Source organism: Teleopsis dalmanni, chromosome 2 (genome assembly GCF_002237135.1).
Source record: "Teleopsis dalmanni isolate 2A chromosome 2, ASM223713v2, whole genome shotgun sequence".
Classification (NCBI taxonomy): domain Eukaryota; kingdom Metazoa; phylum Arthropoda; class Insecta; order Diptera; family Diopsidae; genus Teleopsis; species Teleopsis dalmanni.
In genome coordinates, this window is record NC_051847.1 from 185,945,287 (window position 1) to 185,972,234 (window position 26,948).

The 26,948-nt window shown below is 28.5% G+C and overlaps 2 protein-coding genes across 2 annotated transcripts in view; one reads left to right on the forward strand and one right to left on the reverse strand.

Moving 5' to 3' along the window:
* The window catches only part of LOC119684280 (rho GTPase-activating protein 100F), a 77,559-nt gene extending 72,794 nt beyond the window's left edge, over positions 1-4,765 (reverse strand). The window contains exon 1 of the mRNA XM_038098288.1: positions 4,608-4,765. The gene's annotated coding sequence lies outside the window, so the exon portion shown is untranslated. The remainder of the gene's footprint in view (positions 1-4,607) is intronic.
* A 5,537-nt stretch (positions 4,766-10,302) lies between these two features.
* The window catches only part of LOC119680595 (DNA-binding protein RFX2-like), a 49,838-nt gene continuing 33,192 nt past the window's right edge, over positions 10,303-26,948 (forward strand). Inside the window, exons 1-2 of the mRNA XM_038093500.1 lie at positions 10,303-10,569; positions 10,631-10,812. The gene's annotated coding sequence lies outside the window, so the exon portion shown is untranslated. The remainder of the gene's footprint in view (positions 10,570-10,630; positions 10,813-26,948) is intronic.

Here is a 26,948-nt window from a genome sequence, read left to right on the forward strand (position 1 = left end):
CTAATTTTTATATGATTTCTTTTTCATTTTTCTTTTTTTTTTTTGCATCAATTTCGCAATATGCACATTTCTGTTATTATAGAGCTTTTTATTATGTGCGAATTCTGAAAGTAGAACACATTTTTTGAAGAGGCGGCGGGGTAATACGATAATTTAAACCATACAGTGCGGAAATTTTATTTTAAATAAAATTTTATTTTAAATATTAAATACAATATTTTAAAGGAATACGTGAAATAATCTAGGTGCCCGAAAAATATTCCTATGATTCCAAAGCTCTTCGAACGGGGTGCTTCAAGTAATCACTTGGAACAGCTAAAAAAACATGGGCATATCGTTAAAATCATGTAAACATTTGAATGGTTTATAGGCATCTGTATGCAAGTAAACATACTCCGTACAGATATCAGTCTTATAGCAAGTTTGCTGAACGGTCACAACCGATTAGGAAACCATGCTAAATGATTAAATCTGTTTTTTAATCATTCCTTCCGCAGTTATGGAGAGAACGATGAAAGTACATTATATCTCCTTTATTACTGCCCAACGTCGATTACCTGTACTAAGGACTTTCGCTTTTTATGATCTTGTTCAGCTCCAAAACTTCTCTCTACAGTGTATTATGGAAACTGACAAAGGATCAAGGAAGTTTTCAAGCCTCTGAGTTTCCTATACGGTAAAACAATTGGCCAATAGGCCTAAATGGATTCTTAGAATATATAATCGCCAATTTATGACCAAACTAACCTAACTTTAAATTATTACCTCGAAAATGATTTGGGTGAAGTTATGGATACATTAAATTATAAACTTGTGTGAAATATATAATCTTAAGGTTTTCTGATTTCGTAACTTGATATACATGACGTTTTATTAATATCAACCAATCCGTATTACCTATCATACAATGTCTTAAAATCGTAACTTGATTATAAAACTCATTAGTGGTTAGTTTAGAAAATGATTACTTTCAAAGGGTATGTTCAAAACATGCTGTTAAATGCTCTCGACGCCTAGAGTTAGTGCGGAAATAATCAAAGCAATTTAGGATTTCATTTCTAATGACTACAAATTAAAGTTTAGAGGAATAGTTAATTCTTTAAAGTAACCTGCTTTGCATTTAATCTTAATACGTATTCCAAGGTGGACCGTTTGTACTCGTATTGGAGTAATAACGTAAAAGTAATTCCGAGCCGTATTTGAAACAATTTCAAGGCAATAAAAATGTTTTTTTTTTCAATATATGATAAAAAATTATCATCAGTGTCATATTGTATCATATCAACTACGTCGATAGACAAATCCTAGCGGTAAGATCTCTTCTAACTATGTTCTGGAATGAGCACGGTATTTTATATAACCATTCTAAAGCGAAAAAACATTTGTAACAGAAATATAATGACCCTTGAGTAGTTATAAAATATAAGGATCAGATGCAGTCTAGCATAAAGTTATAATGCCATGGGACACATTCAGGAATGTAAATACAACTAGCATAGCTCGTAAAGAGTTGAAAAGAGTAGTAAACTAAGAGTACAATTACACAGATTCCTTTATATTATATATTTATTATGATTAATAAAGAAAGAATTGTGGATTAATGGAGTAACTCTCATCTCATTTAATCTACACTGGAATAACCTGGGGAAACTACTCCGCTTTTATTGTCCAACTCTTTTTTTCAAAGTATGACAAATATGAGATATTGCTAAATCTTTCCTAAATCAATTAAATTTTTCTTAACAAAGCTAAATAATGACATAACAAGATACTCTAATTTTGATTTACTTAGTAATGGACTCAATAGAACAGCTTTGGTAAAACTGATGGGGTCTACCTTTATCAAGTTTCTTGCAATCGAGGAAGTTTGCATATCTGCCTAAGATTAATAATTCGAATTTTTGTCATAAGACTAAAATTAATGATTTCAATTGCTTTAATCCACATTTAAGAAAATAGAGCTAGAAGAAAAAGAATATTGAATAAACAAAGCCGCAGCAATCTATAAACAATTGTATGAGTTCCTGTAAAAGGTACAAGTACATGCTGTTAAGAACAAAGAAAAAATCTATGAATATTTATAAGTATTCCTACATCTCTAACAAAAGCAGATGTAATAATAGTTTAACAATTATCTGTAACCATTAAAATTAGTAATTAGCTTAATCTCTCCGGGTATGCATAGCTCGATAGGAAACTGTACGTTATATTAAGTGCAAAATACTTTAATAGTAGACTTTACTAGTGGTAATAAGCTTTACTAGACCATAGAAAATAATAAAAATATTGATTATACCTTAAGGAGTTATATTATATCATCATATCTTAAGAACAAAATAGCTTATATAGGAATGAAAGAAAAAGTAATTGTTATAAAACCCAAAAATAATTTAAAAAGAAATTGCAAGAATTTCTTAAACATCAATTTAATAGATAAGTTTTTAGAAAAATAACATATAAGATCAGCAATAGATTCTTATCACGAAGGGAATTATTACTCTTATTAAAAAAAGAGTAAGATGCCATAATAACATTTCACCGAGAACTATTCGTTTGATCCGATCTCTGAAGTGCCCTGTTTCTGACGTCAAATTGATCTCAAGGGAGGGTTGTTAAAATGGCTTACAATAGTTTTTCAAAGAAAAACCCGGGATTCTACAATATGAACATAGTTTTATCCAAAAAATACGAAAAGGTGATTAGTAAAAAAATTGTAATTAACTAGTACATCAAGTAACGTTTCGGATTGAGTTTTCCAGATATTGGGCCTTAAAAGTGTTAACTTTCAACTTTGATTATATAATTAATAACCATCACTACTTCTAGTTATTGATTGTGCTTGTCATGTAAAAAGATGCAACTTTTAATTTTAATACTTAAAGAACTCAGCTGTACCAGCATTAACCCACATATAATATGGAAGCTGAATAGCGTAACGAACCAGAGCTATAAAAAATATTATAATACACAAAATATTACAATAATTAATTAACAATATAATAATTTATATAAACATATGTATTCAGCATATAAACAGTTTCAAATAAACAACAAAGCTGTACCGCCAAATATGTCTTACGTAATCAATTAAAACAGATCTACACCCTATATGGACAGCGTACGTAAGTATATCTATAGCTTAACGATTCAAAATGTACTTTCTAAAAATCAGGGATCGACTAATAGAGTTCGAACAAGAACAATATTTAAGTTGATAAATAACAATCTAGTCTTCCAAAACTATATATCACAAAAGGTCCGCTATTTGAATTTTTAATCAGCCGTGTTTGGCTGTCACTGATATCTCCTTCTTTATTAGATTGATTAATATGGTAGAATAATTTTTGTCTGAAGCAACTGCATATATTTAGCAACCAGTGTATTTTAATATTATCTATTCAACAAGCTTCATTTTTTGGGTTTTAAATCAGTAGTATCTAATTTAACCAATCTCTCATCGATATCTTTCATCGACAATCGATGCACATTTTATTTTGAAGTATTCTTTATTGTTATTATTATTATTGTTAGAGGATATGACACTGCGACCGTCGGGTCTATTGTGCCCCCTTCTGGGTTAAGAGTATGTCTCTAAGCCCTGTTGCGTCAATAAAAAGTAGTATAGAAACTAATTTACAGAGTTTTATTGTCTCTTCCGTAAGAATATACATTCCCAGGAACCTATACCATATGTGCATTATTCCGCTGTGCATTCTAACAGCACTTGTGTGGCTGACTCATCATTCTCTTCACAGAATCTACAGTTTGCATCCGTAAGTATACCCAGTCTTGTACAGTGGTATTTTAGTTTACAGTGCCCTGTTAGTATTCCTGTAATGTTTCTAAGTTTATCTTTTGATAGGTTCATACAACCCTGGTATCTGTTATTGTTACAGGGACCAATAAGTGATTTGGATTGTTTTAATCCCGGTACATTAACCCAGTTTATTTTTTAATTAATTTTTAATAATTATATCTCAATTTTATTATATATTATTTATACATAAATTTCACATTTTTATTTATTGAAAAAATATTAATTGAAATTCCAATTGACTTGTCGTAAACCGATACATGCAGATTAAAAATTTCGATATCGTCCCGCATGTCTATTTACTTGATGACCCAGTTAATTTGTGTGTTTTATAAATGTATGTGTGTGTATCAACATATGTGATATGTGTGTGTGTGATAGGTTCAATACAAGTACCCATGGCATAACAATTCAAATAGTATTAATACGCATGAAACGTCAGAAAAAAAAAATTACCACAGAAACTACACACATCTCAGAATGGACCAGTTTCGTAGTAACCAATTATGTATGCGGTTAAACTTTGTCGCTCTCCAACTTTTCCCACTCCCACTCCCACTCATAGCATGAGACGATGCTACTACGTATATGGAAACGTGTGACGTAGAATTTGATAAATTATCTGACATTTGTTAAATTTTTAATGCTTAATTGTGCATATTAGATTAAATGTATATAAGTATGTATAAAGCTAATATACTATATGTATTTTATATAATAAAATTTTGCACTTATACTCATACTGTGTTGTTCCTAGAATATACTATATTAGTGCTCATATATATGCACTTACCCGCTCTCTTATTACTGCTGCTCCTATTTCATTTCATTTCATTTGCTCTTTATATTGCTATCTCAGTGCAGCATCCTTTATTTGGTTCATTACAACAACAACAACAAAAGCAAAAACTTAAATATATTTCGTTTGCAAATTTGATTTGACGTACGTAGGCAAAGTCGCAAAAAAAAAAAACAAAAATGAATTATAACAACAAAAGTATCTATATATGTTGTACTCTCGTATTAATCTAAATGGTAAATGTGTAAATGGGTAAATTTGCATGCAGTTATGCGGCCCCTTTCATTACAACTTCGATTTGTTTTAATTTCCGCTGAAGCTGCAAAACACTTCCGGCACTGTGATGAATGGGTACGTTCAGTTAGATTTTCTATGCAAATTTACACTACCACGAACCGAATTATAGTATTTTCTTTTAGGCGTTGTGTTTTTGTTTTTGTTTTTTATTTTTATTTTTATTTTTGTGTTTATTTGTTTTATTTTTATTTTGGTTTATGTTTGAATAAATGATAATGACATTTTTGATGAGACAATGTTTTTTGTTCTTAGACATGCATTTTTATTTTTCACTTCCTTCACACTTTTGCCTATTTTTTCTATTATTTTTTCTTTTCTTTTCTTTTGCAATTTTTACTTAATGTCTTTGAAGATCGTTGACTCGGACACAATAGCGGGCGACTCAAACCCCTACAGTGTGGGCAGGCAGGCAACTAATTGCGATTGCTATGAAATGTTTCTGGTGGAGTAGTGTTTTTTTTTTCTTCCTCTTCTTCTTATTTACTATATGGTTAATGTAGTAATTTTTTGTTTCTTTTTTTTTGTTTTTGTTGGTTAGAATTTTGTAAAAAAATTTTATCGTTGTTGTAATTCGGTGGTCAATAATCGCATTTCTCACATTTATACAAAACCGAAAAGAAAATATAAAACTTATATATAATAATTTTTCACTTATTTTCTTATATGTTTCATTTGCATGTATACGCCGTTTCGTTAGATTTACTACAAAATTTTCAACCTACTCACACACAAAACTAATTAATTTAATATTGCTTTTAATACACTTATTAAGAAATTTCCTTATTGACAAATTGGAAAAAGGCAAATTTTCACTTCAATGTACACAATTTTTGCCTTAAAGTGCAAATTTTTCACTGCAAGAATTTTTACATTTTAATTGATTTTTGAGTTGTGCGCGATTTCTGAGCGTAGGAATGCGTCCGAATGGCAGTGCGGAGCTTTTTCTTATGCCTTCGGTACGTAAAATGGTTCCTATGCCACCATGCAAGCAAATACACGAGATATGAGAAAATATACCGAAACTGGAAAAAAAATAATCGAAAGAATTTTTACTGTTTGTTCTATTTTTTTTTTCACTTTTTCGCTCCACTCGTCCACTCGTTTCAAAAAGGAATTTTCGTTCTTAGATTCGAAACACGGCTTTCCGATAAAATACCGAAAATATTTATTTTTACTCACAACTCACAACTCACAATTGAACGCACTTTACAGAGTGCAGAGTACACTCATTTCTTTTATGAGTTTTATGCTTGTGTGAAGGAGAAAAATCTATATGTGAGCAATTCATATGCTGCTCCGTGCTTCAAGTTCTTCAGTATAATAAAATATCCTGTTTGCTCTGTGTTTAGTAATTGCATTGAGCGCACACAAGCGTGTGTTGGTATTTGAGTGCGAGGGGCGGCAATACACACACACACACACACAGCAACAACACCAAAAACAACTGTGACAAACCACTTGAGTGTAAGAGTTTCGACTCAAAATATGTAGAGCAGCAGCGAACGCGAACACCCTTCGGCAAGTTATTGGGAAAACATTTCAGTTATCAAGAAAAAAAAGGAAAATAACAAAAAGCATGAAGAATTTTTTTTTTTCTGCTTTAACAGTGCAGCACTTTTACATTTTACATTTAAATTCGCTTTTTTTACGTCACGTTTTTAATTTTTTCTTTTAATTTCAGTTCATTTAAATTATAAAAAGCACTCTATTTGTTGTTTAATTTTTTTATAAATTTTATTTCAAGTTAAATACAAAATTTCACTTAAGCTTCCCAGTTTAGATTTCACATTGATGGGCTTCCGTAGTTGCACTACAGACGTGAGAAAGCGAAATGTCGTGTTACATTTAACCGTAAAACTTTGAACTGTTTTTTCCTATTCTCCTTTGAGTCAACGGTATTTTGACATTTGTAAAGGGTTGCATTTTTAAGTACTTTAAATATATTTAGGCCGCGTGTAAGTTCGAGTAAATTGATGGTAAATTAAGGGAAATAGTATATTATGTCGGTATGGCAGCGAGTGTTGATATTTACTAGAATTTCGAGTAGGGTAAATATGATAAAAATTAGGTAAATAAGGTGTTACCATTGTGAAAATTTTAAAAGATGTTTAATAAATAAATTTGACACAAGGTAGCACCCACAAATAAGGTAACACAAAAGTACCACAAAACAGCACACAAAATATAAAGTGACACAAAGCAGCACGCAACACAAAAAATAAAAAGTGCCACAAAGCAGCACACCAACAAAAACTACCATTTTTTGATAGTGGAATTTCTTCACCGTGCAGGAAGGTACTACCGTATGCCTTGTGTATGAAATAGAGTTTACGTGAAATGAACCATGTGAAATTAAACAGACAATAAAAAAATAAAAAATATGAATTAAAATAAGTAATAATTATAATATTATAATGTAGTAAAATATAATCTATGAAATATATTGTGCAAAATATGGTATATATAAATAAAATAAAAAGTAATATAATATAAAATAAAATAAAAAATGAAAAAATAAGAAAAATAAAAAATAAAAACTAAAAAATAGCCAAAATAAAACTAAAGTAAGGGATTGTAAATAAGTTAACATAAAGAATAAAAAATGAATAAGATTCATAATAGGAAAACCTGGGTACCGGTGGCACCTCGAGGTGTGATGAGATCGGAGGCCTAAGCACTCCGTTGTTACGCATCCGACATAAATCAATAACTCGACATGAACGGCACACAAAACACGATTTCTGATGTACGGTTCTTACTTGGGCACAGTAGCAACTACCATAACTGGCCGAACGAATTACAAAATTTAGGCACTTTGTAAAATAAAAGTGCTTCGAGTGAGATGCGAAAAACACGGCCGAGCACTGTACCTAAATGGGGGCGAATAAATCAATGTATTAACTATACAAAGAACTTCCGATCTTTTTATAGTTTATTCACACTGTTTCATAGAAGCACTTGCTCTTTTATATTAATAACTGAACTTCCTTATTATAATGAGCTCATTTATGCAATTGATAGAAACTTTTATAAACTTAACTTAATAATATATCATACAAAAAAATTAAATATATAATTGATATATTAAATCATTTAAATCATTCTCAGTAATTGGGTAAAAAAATTTCTTTGCCTTGATCCCTATGGCTCCCATACATCAAGCATTTTTGTGCAACCTGCACTTTTTAACTGATTCTGAAGTGGTATGTTTGTACCACATCGGGCCATTATAAGCTCAAATGCGCTTCAAATACTAAGACGCCACCTTAACCTTAGGCTTGGTGTGTGATTAATGTTAAGTACCTCCGCTATCTACTAACAGCTTAACTGTTGGTCTTGTTCCTGTTTTCGCAAATAAACAAATTCAATAATAATTTCCAATATTTTCTATTTTAACAATAAAACAATGATTTCTACTAAATGTAAAAGAAAAACGAGGAGTGGGCAAGCGTGTCTACCATGCAATCATTGCAGGCTCCTAAATGTTTCAAAATAATTAAATTTTATCACATCACTCAACTAATCTCTTGTGTTTCGTAACAAATTTTGGGAGTGTGATTAAAGGATAGATCGCCACTTGACAATATAATACTAACATGAAAATTTAATGCAAAAAAAAAATGGTCTAGTTCATGTCCATGGTTAGCTAGCTGCGCCAAAATCATATGATATGTAGAAAGTTGTTTCCTTCAAAAGCATACATAACAAAATTTTATAAAAGTCTATGCAAAACTAAAATACGACGAAAATAAATCAAACAATAATTTATTAAAATAAATATACAAAGCAGTTTCAAGTAATTATAAATATATACTATAATATTTGCAAAGTATGTGAGAATTATAAATTATATTTGTAATTTTTCAAATTTTCGCATATTTCAAATTATTCGAATCATTTTTGTTTAAACTATTCAACACAAATCAAATAACTATACAAATATACTAGCTTCTGATTTATTTATTCTGTATATTATTTATAATTTTATAAATACCTCAAGCCACTAAGACCTAATAAGACTTAAACATAATGGTAAGAAGATTAAATTAATAAAAGAAAAAGATTATTATAAAAAAGCTATTAATTTTTTTCACCTACCACGAAAAAAGGGTAGAGATTAATATTTCTTAAATTTTTATAAATAATTAACACAAATGTGCCATGTAAAGGCAACTTTCACAGTACTAACTTTGGTCTCAATATTAACTTAAGTCTTACTTAAGTCATCGACTTTGCTAACTTAATTTATACTTCAGTCAGCTTTGAAACTTAAGTTACGACTTTGAAATTGGCACCTAGAGAACTACTGTAGATGTGGTAATTCGTTTAGTTGTTGGTAGTGTTTTAATGGCAAAAGTTTACAACTTTTAAGGTCGATATCTTAAGAATCAAGCTCAACCTACGTCAATATATTGCGCAGTAAATAAGAATTGATCAAAATAATTAATAATTTAACAAAAAAAAAACTAATTTATTAAGTTACATACTTAAATTTCTTTTTAACATTGTGAATTAAAGATTAATATTAACATTTAAATAAATTTAATATGCACTTAAAGTTAACACTTTAACATTAGATAGTTATTATGCTTTGTACAGTACAAAAGATTTAATAACAAGCCTATTACAATTATAAATATTGCATACTTTTCAGGTTGCATGAAAATGTTTTTTAAATGTGTATTTGAAAAAATGAATAAAATAAATAATTTATTATTATATTAAAGCTATTTGAGCCAGTGATTTATAAGTAATGAATAGTTAAATTTATAAATGAAAATATTTTTCAATTGAATGATTTAACTCTGATCTTATACAAAAAATATAATTTTTTATTATTAATACATATTTTAAATTTGTTGTTAATTTTCATTAAGTAGTTAAATAGTTTTATAATTAAAATATATATATTTATATTAAAAATTTTAATATTAAATGTTATTAATTAATTATTATTATTAATATTAATTAAAAAAAAAAACTTATTTTTTACTTAGACAGTACAAATTTATTTACAAACGAATTATAAAAATTTCAGAGATACTGTTTTCACTAAAACTGTGTACAGTACAGTGAAATACTAAATACCCCAAGCGGTCAGTAGTTGAAGCATAAACATGAACAAAAGTTTAAGAATAATACAATAAAAAAGGAAATAAATGCGTAATGTATTTAAATAAAATTTATTTTTTAACAACAACCACAAAATTCAGTAATAACAATAACTCTTGTGAATTTAATAAATCATAATCACAAGTTTGCATAAAATTTCCTCATAAGTGCATTTAACAGCAAGATATGTGTCTGCCAAATTTTTGTGCGTACTGTGAACGGTCAGATGTCAAATTCTATTAAGAAAACAGCTGTTCTCAGATTAACTTGGAATAAGTAGGAATTTAGGATTCTTATTATATTAGTAAATAAACACTTTCCAATGAAATAATTACTTTTAATTTGTTAAATGTGTTTTTGTATTGTTGAATGTTTGTAAAAAAATTAGTGTTAGCTTTAAGTCATTTTAGTTTTATTGTTTAAATGCGCAAGTCGCATGACTGTTTGTGCTGCAATTCGTTAGTTCTTCTGGTTGCCTTGGAAACAAAAAATAATAACAAACAACAAGTTACGTTTTTCACTTCACTTCCGGTTCATTTAAATTTTTGTAAGTAAAATTTATTTTTTATATTATAATTTGTGATAAATAATAATAAACTATTTTTTAGATTGTTTAACTTATGTACGAGAACAACATAAATGACCAAAGATAGACCTAGTATTTGGACCAAATAGCTCGGAGCATTAACGCCTTATAACATTTGCCTTATTGTAACGTTCAAAAGAAATTTAAAGAAAATAATGAAACGCATTTAAAAATAAAAAACATTAAATCGCAGTAAATAATTTGGTGAGTGTTTGTGTTTATTTAATTCAGTGTAAATTGCTGACATATGGAAGTTTTTATTTTATATACGAAGGTTTTTTAGACTAAATTATTTAATGAGTTTTAAAAAATAGGTCAATAGGTTATGAAATCCTTCAGTTATATATTTCTCTTTAATACACAAATTATTCAATTATAATAAAAATTATTAAAACAATATGTGAAATCGATTCGTTAATATAAAATGTAAAATATATCTGCAAATATTGTAATTGATGTCCGATCAAAAAACTTAAGAATATAATGGTCCGAAAACAGTGGAGAGGTTCTATATATATTAATTAATTCATAATTATATTACTTTAATTAATTGAATTTTTGGCTGACATACAGCTGTTTTTAGTATTGCCAAATACTATAATATAATAAATTCAAAAATAATAAATTATATTATACATAATGCATACCTAATATGTTAAATACTAACAATTATTCAAAATATTGTAAACATAGTAATATACTACGCATCGCATTCCATCCCACAAGTTACCGATTGCATCCTACAGTAAACGATTTTTATAGCATAAAATCAAATAGACACGACTACAGTTTTCTAGATCACAAATTGAATCACAAATTTCGGTAAAATCGAACATTTAAAAAAACTTTTTCCACTATGCTATATCACACGTTGTTGTTTATCGCTTCAAACTAGAATTCAAATATTTAACTCAAACATTAACATATACATTAAGTCCACTCTCCTATATGGATGTCAATCATGGAACGCTGCGTCATGTGACATCAACAAATATCTACAAAATTTCTACAAATCTCTATTAACCACTCCTTACGCAAAATCGTTAAGATATTCTGGCCAAACACGCTATCGAATGAAAATTCATTGTCCAATACTAATCAAACACCAATCAAGATTGAGATAATAAAAAGCAAGTTGTACTGGTTAGGCCACACTCTACGTAGATCAAACAGTGACACCACAAGAATGGCGACCGAGTGGAACACCATAGATAGCCGAAACAGATGTAGACCGGAGCACAGTTGAAGAAAACAAATGGATACAGAAATGTCACGTATGCAGAAAAGTTGGAGAGAATTGAAGCTATTAGCTGATAACCGTTCTGAATGGAAATATTTTGTTGCAGCCCTTTGTTCCTCTTAGGATTTAAAGGAATTTATATATATATATATATATATACGTTGTTGTTGTAATCCGTGGGGATTTAATATCAGATAACATAAAACGAAGATTTTACAAGACGAATACACGGGTAAGAAAGTGAATGGGTGATTATAGAAGATGGAGGGACGAGAATGAGAAAGAAAGTGTGGATTATGGATGGGTGTGATATAAATTGAAATCAACCCGGGTCCAAATGGAAGAACCTTGCCACTTCAAGGAGGTGGGTCCAAAGGTCGATTGGATAGAGGTTTGTGTGTGTGCAATAGTCTCACAAACGTCGAAGTCTAAGTCCTGGTTTTAATAACCAAGTGCCGTACAACATCCCTCAAAGGGATTACATAAAGCTATATGTTGTTGTCATTGATTCTCGAAATATCAAGGCTTATCAAGCTATTAGCTCGATTAGTTGTTAAGCCTCGTTTGAAAAGTAAATGTAAAATTTTAATATACTAGTTGCCGCTAAAGGATGTGACTATTTTTCTTACTATTGCGAAAAAATTGCAACTTTAAAATCCGATATTAAAAAAATTAAGTTATATCGGCGTGTGTGTGTAAAAACTAAGTTATGTCAGCGTATAATATAGTGGAAAATGTCACTTAGAATAGGCGATCTTATCAAAATCCATCAATATAGGTATCCCAATGTCTAGTACACAGTTGTTCGGTTTTGTTTTACTTGAAACCCAGAACCCTGTTATTTTTTTAGATATCATTTAGCTCTTGATCTGTTTAATATACATACCTAAAGGAACGATTACTAATAGAAATACATGTATGTACATATATGCTTCTATAATAATATATACGAGTATTACCAAGAATATTTTTCAAACATTCATACAAGTGTCTAAACAAAAAGAACATTGTGCATAAAGTACTTCAATGACACATAAGATATGTCCCATCAAGAACTAAATTATTTGAAAAAAGATTTGTTCTATAATAGAATAAATAAAGTAGAATAAAAGTATATAAAAAATACAATAAATCGACGCCTATAAATAAAATTTTTGCATTGTATATATCAATGCACACAAAGAAAAGCTAATTAAAAAATAGGGAAAGTCCCAATTTACCGGATGCCGATTTGATAACGGATTTTGAAGTTGATTTTACAACGATAAATATTAATACTCTGAGCAACTTCTATATGGAAATATACCTAAATTCTAAAATCATTAACTGCAATTATTTTATTATATTATATATTATATTTGTATATGTCACTTCGACGTAGACTCAATTTTTAAATTGTATAATATATATTCTATAATTAATGACTCGGAAAAGATTCAACTATGTTATAGTAGGTTTTTGTAAATGTTGTCGTTCTACTATCCTTACAAAAGATGAAACACCAACTTTTATAAGTAGCAATTCCTCCCCATATCCAAGTATCTCTGGGTTATAGACCTGATAACTCTTGCAATCTTATATGTTTACAGTCCATTACTGAAAGCGGGAGTATGTAAGAAGGTATCCATACAGACAGTATCCATACATTAGATGTTTGGAAGTTCTACCTTAAAAATTATGCTTTAGGTGTGACATCTTATCCGTACTATCACAACAGTGCATTATTTATGCTTAAGTAACCTCTAATGTACATAGCTGACAGTCCAACATTGCGTCAACTATGATCTATGATCAATGACACAAAAAAGTTGCCATCATCTTTTTGTCGCCCTTGTCGTTCCAACCTTGTCCGAAAATGGAACTTAACAACGATCATTGGTCATTCTTATAATCTAATGACTGTTTTGATCCATTTTTTTTTTCGTTTAAATATTAGTATCAGTATTTGATGAGCTCGAATATTGTCTATGCATAATACTGCATCCACAGGTAGATTATTGTATCATACCCTATACATAATTATTGAAGGATTTCTTTTACTCCAGCTGTATTAAGAAAATTCGTGTTAATTTTTCTGATAGTATATGTATTCCACAGGCATTTATGACGTAGATTTCGGTTTGAAATACTAATGCCATTGTAATTAGACTGACGGATATTCAATTCTCGGGGTTGTAGTTGTAGTGTTGGATCCATCTGTATACCAGACAATATCTTTGATAGTGGTACTGAATTTTTAATTTTCTTATCTCATTCAGTCTGATATAATCGTAATGTATTTCTTGTTGCTTGTGTGTTTTGGGATCGTGTGATCTAAAAACATCGCAAAACCTCTAGATTGTTTTAATTTGGCCAACATGGATAAGTCTCCATTACTCTACAATCGTATTCTGCTCAGTAAACCGTTGTAATAAAGTCTATATATGCTAATGAATGCAATCATCTGCCATCTAAGACTTAGCGGGAGTATTCCTAATGAGATATGCTATTTCGTATTCCTTAGTTTATATTACGGGTACTCATCTGAACTGATAAATGCCTTATAAACCTATAAACGCATAAAATTATACATTTGTTAAATTCATATGCCTAGATGACTAGATAATAGAGGATCTAGTCAAAATACTATATTGGTTTTTGAGAACTAAGCATGACATTAAGAAGAACTTCATCCTTATTTCTTTTAAAGTAATAAATTCTCATAAGCAAAGAGAGTAATTATTTAGTTTATTACGATTAATCGAAAACTACTGAACGGTCCACCTTAGTTAATTATTTCAGCTATTAAAAATCAAATAAAATGTGATGGAATAATTGCTACTTATTCCAGTCAATGAACTGAATTTTATTACAGAGGAACACATCAACAAATTGCCGATAATCGGGTTGACAACAATGGGTGTACGTTCTTATAAATATGTACGTCTAATATGAGCAGTACTGGCACACGAGATATGAACAAGCATAAGCACTTGATTGCCTCATGTATCTATTTTGACATTTTTGACGCAAACTTGTCTTATGGACGTATGGATGAAGAGCAATTCATGGAATTTCATATAAAAATTTTGGAATAAAAATTTTTTTCGATTATTAGTACGCGAAGGTGAAAACCGTTTTCCTATTTGAAGAAGAAAATCAGCGAAGCGCAAAGTGACAAGGGGCACAAGCATAAAAAGACATGCAGTAAACTCAATGAACGCGATATGTTTACACCTGGCGTGACACCAGCACTAGCACCAGCACCGACGACTGTGACGTTGACTATCCGAACGACAACCAACAGCAATGTTAGCAACAGCAGCCGCCGCCGCCGCCGCATCGATGATGGTGGTTGGGCACACTCCAAACCCTACACAGAAAAAAATTTTATTTACAAATGACGTAGCACATGTTGCCATTGTGAGGGGGTGAAATCAGCTTAGTGTTGTTGTTATTGTTATTGTTGTTGTTGTTTTTGTTGAGTTGTTAATATAAAAAAATATTACTAATAAAATAAACAAGTTGATAAAAAGGTACATAAATATTGGAATATGCATGATAATTTCATACTTTAGCACACCGCGCCTTTCCTCTTCTAATTCAGTTTAATTTTTGCTCAGTTGAACAGTTCTGAGGCAACTTGGGAATCCGGGGAGTCCCAACTTTTCGCTTTTAGTTTATTTTTCACAAATGCGATTTATATGAAAAAAAAACTAATAATCGTGTAAATGTTAAAAAAGTTAAGAGTTTTTAGCTGAAATAATTTTATTTCAAAAATAAAAATAAAGAAATCCAAATAAATCTGTAATTTAAAATATTTGATTGCTGCTCTGGCGGAGGAAATAAATTTGAAGAAAAGTTTTTCTGTTTGATCATCTCGCTAATTCCCTGGCCTTTGTGTGTAACTTATTAAAAACTTTTAATTGCTTTTCAGAAAAGTTTTATTACTAAATACCAAAAATATTTTTTTTAATTTTATAATGTATTAATTGCTTTATAACTGAGGCAAGATATTTTCATCAATTACAGTTAATTACTTAAACAATATATAGTTAAGTTGAGTTGAAATGAAACGCACTCCTCTGCAGTACATTTATAACTAACTCTTTATTTGTTTCTCAAAAATCTTAAAATCTAAAATTATAGTAATTGTCTTAAATACTAAAAGAGAATCTTACAGTATAATTATAATTAGGTGTGGTTCACACACATATTATGATATAATGATGTATAATTATGATTATGATATATTATGTATAATTATGATTATGATATATTAAGTATATTATAATATATGACAATATGCAGTATTAACTATAAGCAAAGAATTTATTAGAATTTTTAAAAACCTTTCGAACAGTAGAGAACTACAACAACAAAAATTTTTATTATAGTCATTAATGGACATTTTAGCTGACCATGCAACTGTTTCGTATATTACCAAATACCCATCATCAGTGGTCTTGGAATTATTTCTTATATTTAATTGTTCGTAAATAATTTTTTGAAACTATAAGTACCCAGGGATGAACTCTTGGTACTTAAATTCTTCTTCGAATTTTTATGTATATTGAACAACGGAGATTATTACACTATAACTTTTATTTTTAAGAATCATTTATTTTAAAGAAATATTTTGAGTTACTTAAATAACCAGTTAGAAATTGCACAAAACCAGGCTCTGAGAAGACTTTTCAAAGTTCCTTGGTACATTAGGACGAATGGCATCCTCAAGGACCTCAAGATTGATCCCATCAAAAAATACATAAAGGATAGAGCCCTGAAATTTTTTGTGAAATCTGACAGACTTACTAACACCGCGTCATCAAATCTCAGAATGGTTACAGCCTCCTCGGGGAGATATGCAGATCTGAGGTCAATTATTGCTTAGTCTAATGAAGTGATAAACAATAATCCAGTCAAAGCGCAAACAGGGGTTTTGTAGAAACCTCGCAGTTAATAGAGAGTAAAAGTGCTCAGGTACACTGACTCAACTCAACTAGCCTCAACATTATTAAATAACCCTAGTAACCCATAATTATAATTATAATAACACATATTCATTGAAATATTTACAATTTCTTTCTAATCATCACGGTTTTTAAAACTAGTTCTTCTTAACATTAAAATATTCAAACGATAAATCTCTTAAATCTATTGTAAATTATTCATTCACTGTTCTGCCTTTTTTTCCCCAATATAATCTCTTTTACAGATAATCTCTTTTACACTTTTAACATTTAAATCGTAATATTATACCACTAAATATTAATTCTCTTAACCTTGAATCATAGCTATATTCAGGAGCCAGAAGATTATCTCGTTGTCTTTGATTTAAAGGTCTCGTAAGAGAGATGAGAGTGGTACTTGATCATAGCTATATTCACAATATTCAGGTGCTATAAGACTATTTCTTGATTTCATTTTTATTATTCATTTTGATTTCATAGTACATATCTTCAAGATTTATTTCAGAGACTATTTAGTTATCTTATATTTCGTTTTAAATCCTTTAAGGTAAATAACAGTAAATAAAACATATCTTCTGTCGTTCTCATTTCCCAGTGGAGAATAGGGTCTCGACCATTTTCTTATAGCAAACTCTATTACACAATTCACGGCTGATGTCATTCCAGGAGTAATTTGCAACTTCCATTTCTAATTGTATTGATCTTCTTCACATTCTTACCGGTGCGCCAACACGTCGACTTCTGCCTTGAGGATTCCATCCAAGTCCTTAACGAGCGCTATTTTCGTTCAGTCAGTTCAGAGCATATGTGCAATCTAATGCCATTTACACTTGCAGATTTCAACAGGCGTAGAGGTCTGCTTGGTAACGTTTCAGAAGTCAGCATTACATATGAAAGACGATAATATATTTTAAATTTCTAATTTTGATTTTATCAGGTCGATGTCATTTTAGGGGGCCCATACGGTAGATTAAAGTGACACTGCCTATATAAAATAAATTAAAAATATCTATATATCATTAATTTTTATATACTATAAAAGTCATCTCGATTACTTCATAAGAGCTTTTTAAGATAGATACAAGTCAATGTTTATGAAAAATTTCTGTATATATATATCAAATCAAAAACCTACAATGAAAGAGTATTAACATAATACTTGAAAAAAAATTATAGTAATATATTTCATGAAGATTCCATTCTCCATTTTATATTCTGGAAAAAATCGGAGATGAAGTTGCATTGCGTTGTGCAATTCATACAATTTTTTCTTAAACACTACGCATGTATGAACCTATACAGTGCGTTTTATCGAGTACTCCTTTGCAATTCTCACATAAAAAAATATAAATAAATAATTTGAATATAAAACTATTGAATGCATACATTTACATACCAAACAAATATAGAAAATTTTGAATATATAATATATACACAATATGTTCCACTGACTATTTCACATACAGAAAAAGCACAGGAGAAAATAGTTTAAAAATAAAACAATAAAAAAGGGTCAAAATAAAGGAAATAGTATTAAATAGAACTTGACAACATGTGCCACATATCCTTTCAATATAACGTAAGCTAAAAAAATTGAAATTTATTGGATATTTATACATTTTTCTTAAATGCTGTAACGGATGAAATAGTTTAGTTTTAGGGTTCCACTGCCAACACCCAATAATTAGTAATCAAAAGTCCTATAGATTCAATAATACTCTGTACATAAATAATGAATTTTTAAATCTTGTTATAAGAAGAAGAACCTATAACATTTCAAACTTCTTCAATATTCAATACTATTTGTAAGAACTCTAGGAATTTGCATAAAAAATAACGTTTTGACTCCATATAAACTTATTTACGAGTACTTTTTGCCAAATTATTTATTATTACCGATATTTCTTCACTTCCAATAGAACATCCGGCATTTACAGAACTTCTAAAGTGCTTAATATATTTTAATGTAGCATTGATACATTCTTAGACATAGAGTCCAACAAGGATCCTATGCATTCCAGTCACGCCGATATATTCGGAAACGAAATAGCAGATAAACTTGCCAGAAAAGAAATAATCTCGCTGGTTATACACCCCGAGCATATAGTAACTTCGGAAGAAGAGCACTCTTCTCAATCATTTAAAAAAAGAGGTAAAACAGAGAAAGATATCTGTGACAATCAATTAGAGTTATCACAATCAAAATTAATTGGACGACTTTTAACTTAAATCAATTTAAGGATTGCATACAACTTATTAAAAACTACTTAAGAGTTAATATGAGAATTCTGACAGATTTTACAGAACTCGAAGCTATCTCTAATGGAACTTGCAGAGGAAGAGAGTAAGAGCGAAAAATAAATGCTGAAAGAATTCCCGGCACTAATTCATAAACGAAAGAAATGCCTAGGTTTGCATATATGGAATACTAAGATAAAACTTGGTAAAGTAGGTTTAATAAAATAAAGTAGGTTAATAAAGAAATAGTTTGAATCCATGTGTGAAGGTGCCACAATAGGTCTACATAATAATAATAATAGTTAGACATCGAAACAATGATTGAAAAAGTAGAAATTTAACTTTGGGTTTAATTAATTTTTTTAAGGAAATTAAATAGAGTAAATAATAATTTGATGTCGTATAACAAGAAATCGGCCTTCGAATAAAGTCTTCTTCTTCTACTTCAATTTTTGATTATTTAAAGAATTTGTGAATTTTTTGGCTTTACTAACAACTTCTTCAAGCCAAGTATTTTAAAAAAAGTTATATGGTTTATATCTTTAGGATATATTTACGATGGTTATGAAGACCCAACCTAATAACGATGATGATTATAGATGTAGCGGGATTTGGTCCTATAATGACGGGAAGCTATGCTTCGCCTTACATGTCAATGCCCATCTTAGGCCAGTAGAAAACTTAAAATTTTCACCTAGAAGAAATGTTATCTTTTAGTATCAGGAACATAGCCAATTTTATAGACTTGGCAGATTGGTTCACTAATACTTAAATGTGGGAGAGTTACGTCTTTTTAGCATTGTCTATGCGCTTACAACTTTAATCTTTCCACATATTTTTAGTGTCCTTTTGAATCGGCAAATGACTAACGTTTATTGCTGTTATCACCACGACTATTATTTATGCGCAAATGATCTAATGCCAACCTAACTATACGATAACACCTATCTTTTGTAACTTTTCAAACTCAATATAAATTCAACATACCTATAAATGATTAGTGATTTTTTTAGAACAGTCCCTAAAATTTTTTATTCTATCCAAGATCGAATACTTATTATAAGAGGAAAGTTTTTGAAAACTACTTCAGAATTCGTGTGAAATCATTTAATTGAAAACAAAATCAATTATATCTAGTGTGAATTGATCCAAAATATTTTGAGAGAATGTGAGCTCCAATCTCTTCCCCATTTTTATAGATCACTAATCCCATCTTTTCTAACCATTCTTTTGCTCCAACGGCATATTTTTCTACGGAAAATCAGTTTTGTGCGATTTGACCCGAAATATTTAAGAAGGGTGTGAACTATAAATCTCTTCCCCATTTTGATAGATCACTTCCCATCCCATCTTTTCTAACCATTCTTTTGCTCCAACGCCATATTTTCCTACGGAAAGTCAATTTTGTGCGAATTGATCCGAAATATTTTAGAGGGGTGTGAGCTACATTTTTATTCTCCATTTTTATAAGTCACTAATCCCAACTTATCTAACCATTCTTTTACCCCTACGACGTGGTTTCCTACGAAAAACCAATATTGCGTGAATTGATTCGAAATATTTTGTAGGGGTGTGACTAAAAATCTCTTCCCCATTTTGATAGATAACTAATCCTATCTTTTCTAACCATTCTTTTGCTCCAACGGCATATTTTTCTAAGCAAAATCAATTTTGTATGAATTTATCCGAAATATTTTAGACGGATAAACTACAACTCTCTTCTATTTTTATAGGTCCTAATCTCATCTAACTATTATTTTGCTTCAACGACATATGGAAGTCAATTTATAATCATCCCCACACAATTTTTTTCAACAAATTGTTTTTTATATCCTTAGAAGGAACCCTTCTTTGAAGTAAATCATCCTGTGCACTGAACTAAAACGAAATACTAATACTGCACATATGCAATACTCGTATGTAAATTATGAACTGCCACTCTTAACTCTTAACTAAACTCTATTAACTACAACAATACTAGTTACAATATTGGTCAAATGCAAACTATTGCAGCTATTGTGACTTCAACCACCAGTGGTAGTTACACATAGTATGGCACATAATTGAGCATAGAAGCCACCTACTTTAATGGCAGTGGCACTTTATGGCATTGGCACTGGCACTGGCACTGGCACCACCTTTACAAGTGTAAGCAACTATGGTTGAACCATTGTTCCTATGGTCGATTTTTTCGATATGCATCCATCAGTTGCCTGTTTTCTCTCTTGCATAGTAAATGCATTGAGTCGCATTGCACTCTTTTTTTATAATAAAACACGATAGTTTTATATAATTTTTTATTTATATTTTTTTTAACAATTTTCAAATAAAAAATTATTTTTTTTTGTTTTTGTGTCAAATACACTGCAAGAAAGGTGCATATATTCCGCTTTGCTTATAATTTAAAATTGTTTTATTTATTTACTAAATACGCGAAATGAAACTTCGATTTATTTGATCAATAATTTCTAGAACTTTGCCATAGAAATCGTAAATGTGTTCATATGTGCATCTGTGTGTACGTTTGTATTGTGTAGGTGTAGTTCACCAATGTTCAGTTGCCTCAAGCAGATTTAGTAAACCGACTGAATCCTTCCCGAATTCGGTTCAAACGGAAGGAAATAACTAAAACGATTTGTGTGGTATTTTTTCTATTTCAACTAATAAAAGTGCATATAACTAAATATATATATACATATATATACATATATATATATATATTATATATATATATTTATCAAGTTAATATTTTACTCGCGGTGTGATCATTATTTGACATACGAACATTTGAATTTGATTTGTAAACTCCGTGCTTTTGATTTCCGTTTCCGCTACTAGAGTTCATAAAGTGATTAAGCAATGGTGGGGGGGGGGGGAATATGTGGTGCACCCATTTTTATGGGGTGCAAGCAGAATAGTAGTTTATTGTTTATAAACAACTCGCCATACTTGAATTCGATACTTTGTCAGTAAACAAACATAAAATCGTAAACACCAAAAAAGACAGTGAATGAAAGCCCCCATCCCCAAAACTAAATATGTTTTTGTTGTTGTTGTTGTTGTAGTTGTTGTTTGTGTACTATTTTTACTGTGTATAGCACTATGTGTTTTCCCGATATTTACAGCTAATTTATTTACCTTTATCAGTTTATAGCTGCGGGCAAGTGTAACGGTTGTGTTGGTTACATTAACGCTTCATATATGTATTTTGTTTTTCTCAACTTAAGCAAATACTTTGTGTTAATTATAAACAAAAATATATATTAAAATTATAAAAATAATTATTTTTAATAATAAAATTTAATTTAATTTGATATACGATAAGTATGCAGTGGTCCTTGGTGAGAGTGATTGGTGCTTCAGGCGATTATGAACATAAAGGCAAATGGTTTAGTATTTCAAAGATTAATGTCTGATGTTCACAGAGTGATTAACAATTTTACTATTTTTAACACTAATATAGATATATGCATATATATTTTATATCAATAATCCATTTCTAATTCCAAAAATATAATCCATAACTATTTATACCTATAATGCTCATGTCAAACTCATATACGTAATTCAGTGATGTACAAATGACACATTTGCTTCATTAGAAGTGGGTTATACAAACAAAGATAAAAATAACATTTATAACATTTAATTTTGTACTCGTGTAGATTATATTTTAGTTTATTTACGTATATATTTCTACAGTTTGTCTTAAAACAATAAGTAAAATTTGTTAATAATTTTAAAATAAACAGAATACCATATTTCCGATTAAACTTATGCTTTCTTCGATTAATAAATCTAGAGGAACTTTTTCAATCGAGATTCACTCTTAGCGCAATTTTCATTTTCGATTCGTAAAACGCAGGCAAAATGTATAACACTCAAGATAATTTATAAGACTCTAGATATTTTCCCAGAGTGAATTAAAATTTTCCTAAAATTAACAGCTGTTTTATATGACTTTACAAATAAAATGTGATTTGTTTGAATATGTTTATAAAAAATAGAAATGTTTATACTAAATATAAATTTAATTAAATTTAAATATATAAATATTGATATATATAATATATTACTCTAAAAATATATTAATATATTACTATATTATATATTAATATTAATATATTACTCTAAAAATATTAGAATAAGCAACAAAATTTGACATATCGAGAGTAAATCTAGATTAAATCCAGTTTTACCAATCGATAACGCCATTTCAATCTAACGCCTTTATAACGAAGTCGTTCACACCGACGTAATGTTTCATTAAGGAAAATCAAAAATAAATTATTCTTTAGTTGTAAATAAAATTTTATAAAAACATAAAATTACTTATATATTTTGAATACACTTTTGTTTTAAGTTTAATTATAAAAACGTAACTAATTTGTGAATTAAAAGCTTATTTCTTCTTTCCTTGAACAAACGTGAGTTAATGTCTAAAACATTTTTACTCATTGCCTATGACCATTTAGATGATCCACTGTAATAAGAGTTCCGTTGAATTCTAATAATAATTTATTCAGATAATTTTATAGAAGTGTACTTTAAAGCCTAGCATAATTTCCAGACGGAATATACATTTTTGCATTCGATTTGAGAGTAACAATAAAGAATTACAATAAAAAAATTGTCAAATTAAATTGATTCATTAATTCTTTACTGTTTAAAAGTTTTATATTTTATTTCTTTTTATTCTTATTAACCTAAGCAACTTTAAGAAATAAGCTGGTACTAATGAAAGTTCGAATATATTATTGGGAGACTACTTATATTCGAATTAATTTTACCGAATATAAGTTTAAGTCAATCAAATAAAATAAAAAACACGTTTCATATAAATTAATTCACATTATATATAGAAAAATTAAATAATATAAAAAACTCTATTTACTTGCTTTAAAAAACTTTATTATATAGAACTTCCTTCAAGGAGTTTAGATATAGAAAAGTCCAAATGTATTTTAAAATCTGAAAAAAATCCACTGCCTCCAAAAAAACTGCATTCTTTTTAATTAGAGAATAGCTTCGAATGTGTGCGTGCTTTTTATAAAAGCAAAAGACACCAAAATCGCATAGCAAAACTATTATATGTTCTAAGAGTACCAGAAATAAGAGCGAACTAAGAATAATATTGTTACACTTTCACAAAAAAGGTCCATAGCTTTTATGAAAATGTTGTTATAGTGACTTTCAATATAGAAGAGCAAGTAAAGAAATAATAAAATACATTATAAAATCTTTTTCTGCTATATTTATAGTATATAATTTGGAAATCCTCAAAGAACTTGGCGGGCATTCCAAACATAGATCTACAAATAATAATCTGTCTTATCAAATAATCACCCCTCGATTAGTTGTAAAATCGGGATATTCCGGGATAAAACCGGGAATAATTAATTGATGAAATCTATTATCTTATCAAGCAGGTACAGAGCAGTCTTCATTATTGGGTGTGCGTTATGGAGATGAGTTTTACTTTTCTCTATATATTATTTATATAATAGTATAAATTACTTTATAAATTTAATTATTTTAGAATTTAAATCTATCCAGTATAGCACTTACATGGGTTCTTTAAAATCATATAACAAGATTAAACTATTATATGTAGACTAAACTTAGAGACTTTTGATATATCTATTACCGAAGATACATATTTCGCGCTTTAGATATTGAATGTGTATATATGTGTATATACTCGTGTGTGCGTCGCACAATAATACAAATATATTTTTCAAACTTAATAGTTATATGAATAATACGATAGTTATATCATTCATACAAATAGACATTTTTTAATAAACGCTATTTTATTATCATCAATCTTGACAAAGTAAACCATATAGTAAACTGGTAAACTGGATTCTACTTTACTGTGTTTTTTATTCTTATTTTATATATGAAAAAGTAATATCTAGAAATTATAACAATATTTGTGGGTATAGTAGACAGTAGAATATAGTATATTGTAGAATATAGAAACAAACTTTATACTTTTGTCTCAGTTGTCAGCAATTTTTCTTAGTTGCTACTATAACCTGACCGTTATGTGTTATACAACATTGTTTTTCCCACTTAATTTCAGGTAGGTTTCATCATCTAGAGACCTGCGATTTCCATTTCAGTACCATTTTTCTGATGTTGCTATTTTCTTTTCTTTTAGACCGTATACCCGTATACTAAAGTCACTTGCTATTTTATATTTCGATTTTAGTCAGTTTAGCAAATAGTACAGTTTCTGTACAATTTTCTAAAAATATATCCAGAAGTCATAAAATGTTTTTTGTATTTTTTTTGTATCCTCAAAATGTAATATTCATGAAAATCTGAAATAACTATGTATACTAATCAATCACATCAAATTAATTTTAATGTTAACTCACAAAGAACTAAATAATTTAATATTTAACAAACTTACAAAATATATTACCCAGGGCCAACACAGACAACTTTTTGGCAAGATTGTTGGACACTAATGTTTTACACTAACTTAAACAAATTTTTTAAAGCATATTTAAAATTAACAATAAATATTTATATAATAATTTCTTAGTAAGATATATGTATTTATATATTTATTAAAAATAATAATAAATTTTTGTTGTTGCAATTTCTCTACTGTTCGATAAAAATCTCTCTATTTAAAACTATAGTTTATATTAAGAATTTAATTTCTTTCTTCAAAACGTACGTTAAAAATCAAGCTAATGTATATATGTGTATTCAAATATTTTAAACTTGCCAAAAACTTGTCAGTGTGGAAATTAGATAAAATTCTGTTTATATATAGTATATCACAATAGAATTTTCTGCTCAAGCACATTTTTTAAGCCCAATGCCTTTGAAAACCAAGCTGTGTAGATATATTATCTTGTGGTAAGAGTTACTTAGAAAAACTGATTTTATCAAAATATATCATTGTTACGGCAGCACTTCGGGCGAAATTAATGCCTTCAATATTATAAAAAAATAAAAAAATTTAGATTAGTTATTATTTCCATTATTAATCAGAAAATGAATGCATAAATACTTCTGGATCTTGATCTATTTTTAGTAATATATATTTTAATAATAATATATTTTAATATTTATATTATTAACATATTTTATTGTTAATATTAATAATATATTTTAATATTAATATTATTAATATATTTTAATATTAATATTAATAATATATTTTAATATTAATATAATTAATATATTTAATAATTAATTATTAATAAATTTTAATGTTAATATTAATAATATATTTTAATATTAATATTATTAAATATATTTAAATATTAATATATATTAATATATTTTAATATTACTATTATTAAATATAATTTATATTAACATTATTAATATATTTTAATATTAATACTAATAATATATTTAATATTATTAATATATTTTAATATTAATATTATTAACATATTTTAATATTACTATTATTAATATATTTTAATATTAATATTATTAATATATTTTAATATTAATACTAATAAAATATTTTAATATTATTGATATATTTTAATTTTAATATTATTAATATATTTTAATATTACTATTATTAATATATTTTAATATTAATATATTAATTTTTAATATATTTTAGTTTATATTTACATTTTAGTGCATTATTCATTATTTTTTTTATATTTTAATTTATAATCATAAATCATGGCCCCACCGATTGTCATAAGCGGGCCTTCACTATCATTAATAATTGAATCCAAAAGTTCAGATACGTTTTTTTTATGGAAATATTACATATGATCTATATGAAAACTTCAAAAAAATTCGACTTGAATATTTTTCCATGTAAGTCAATTTTTGACAAACCGTAATATACTTTTATGCCACTTAAAACCATCCATTTATGCTTGAATACCCTTTACTTTTTATATATGATAAATATT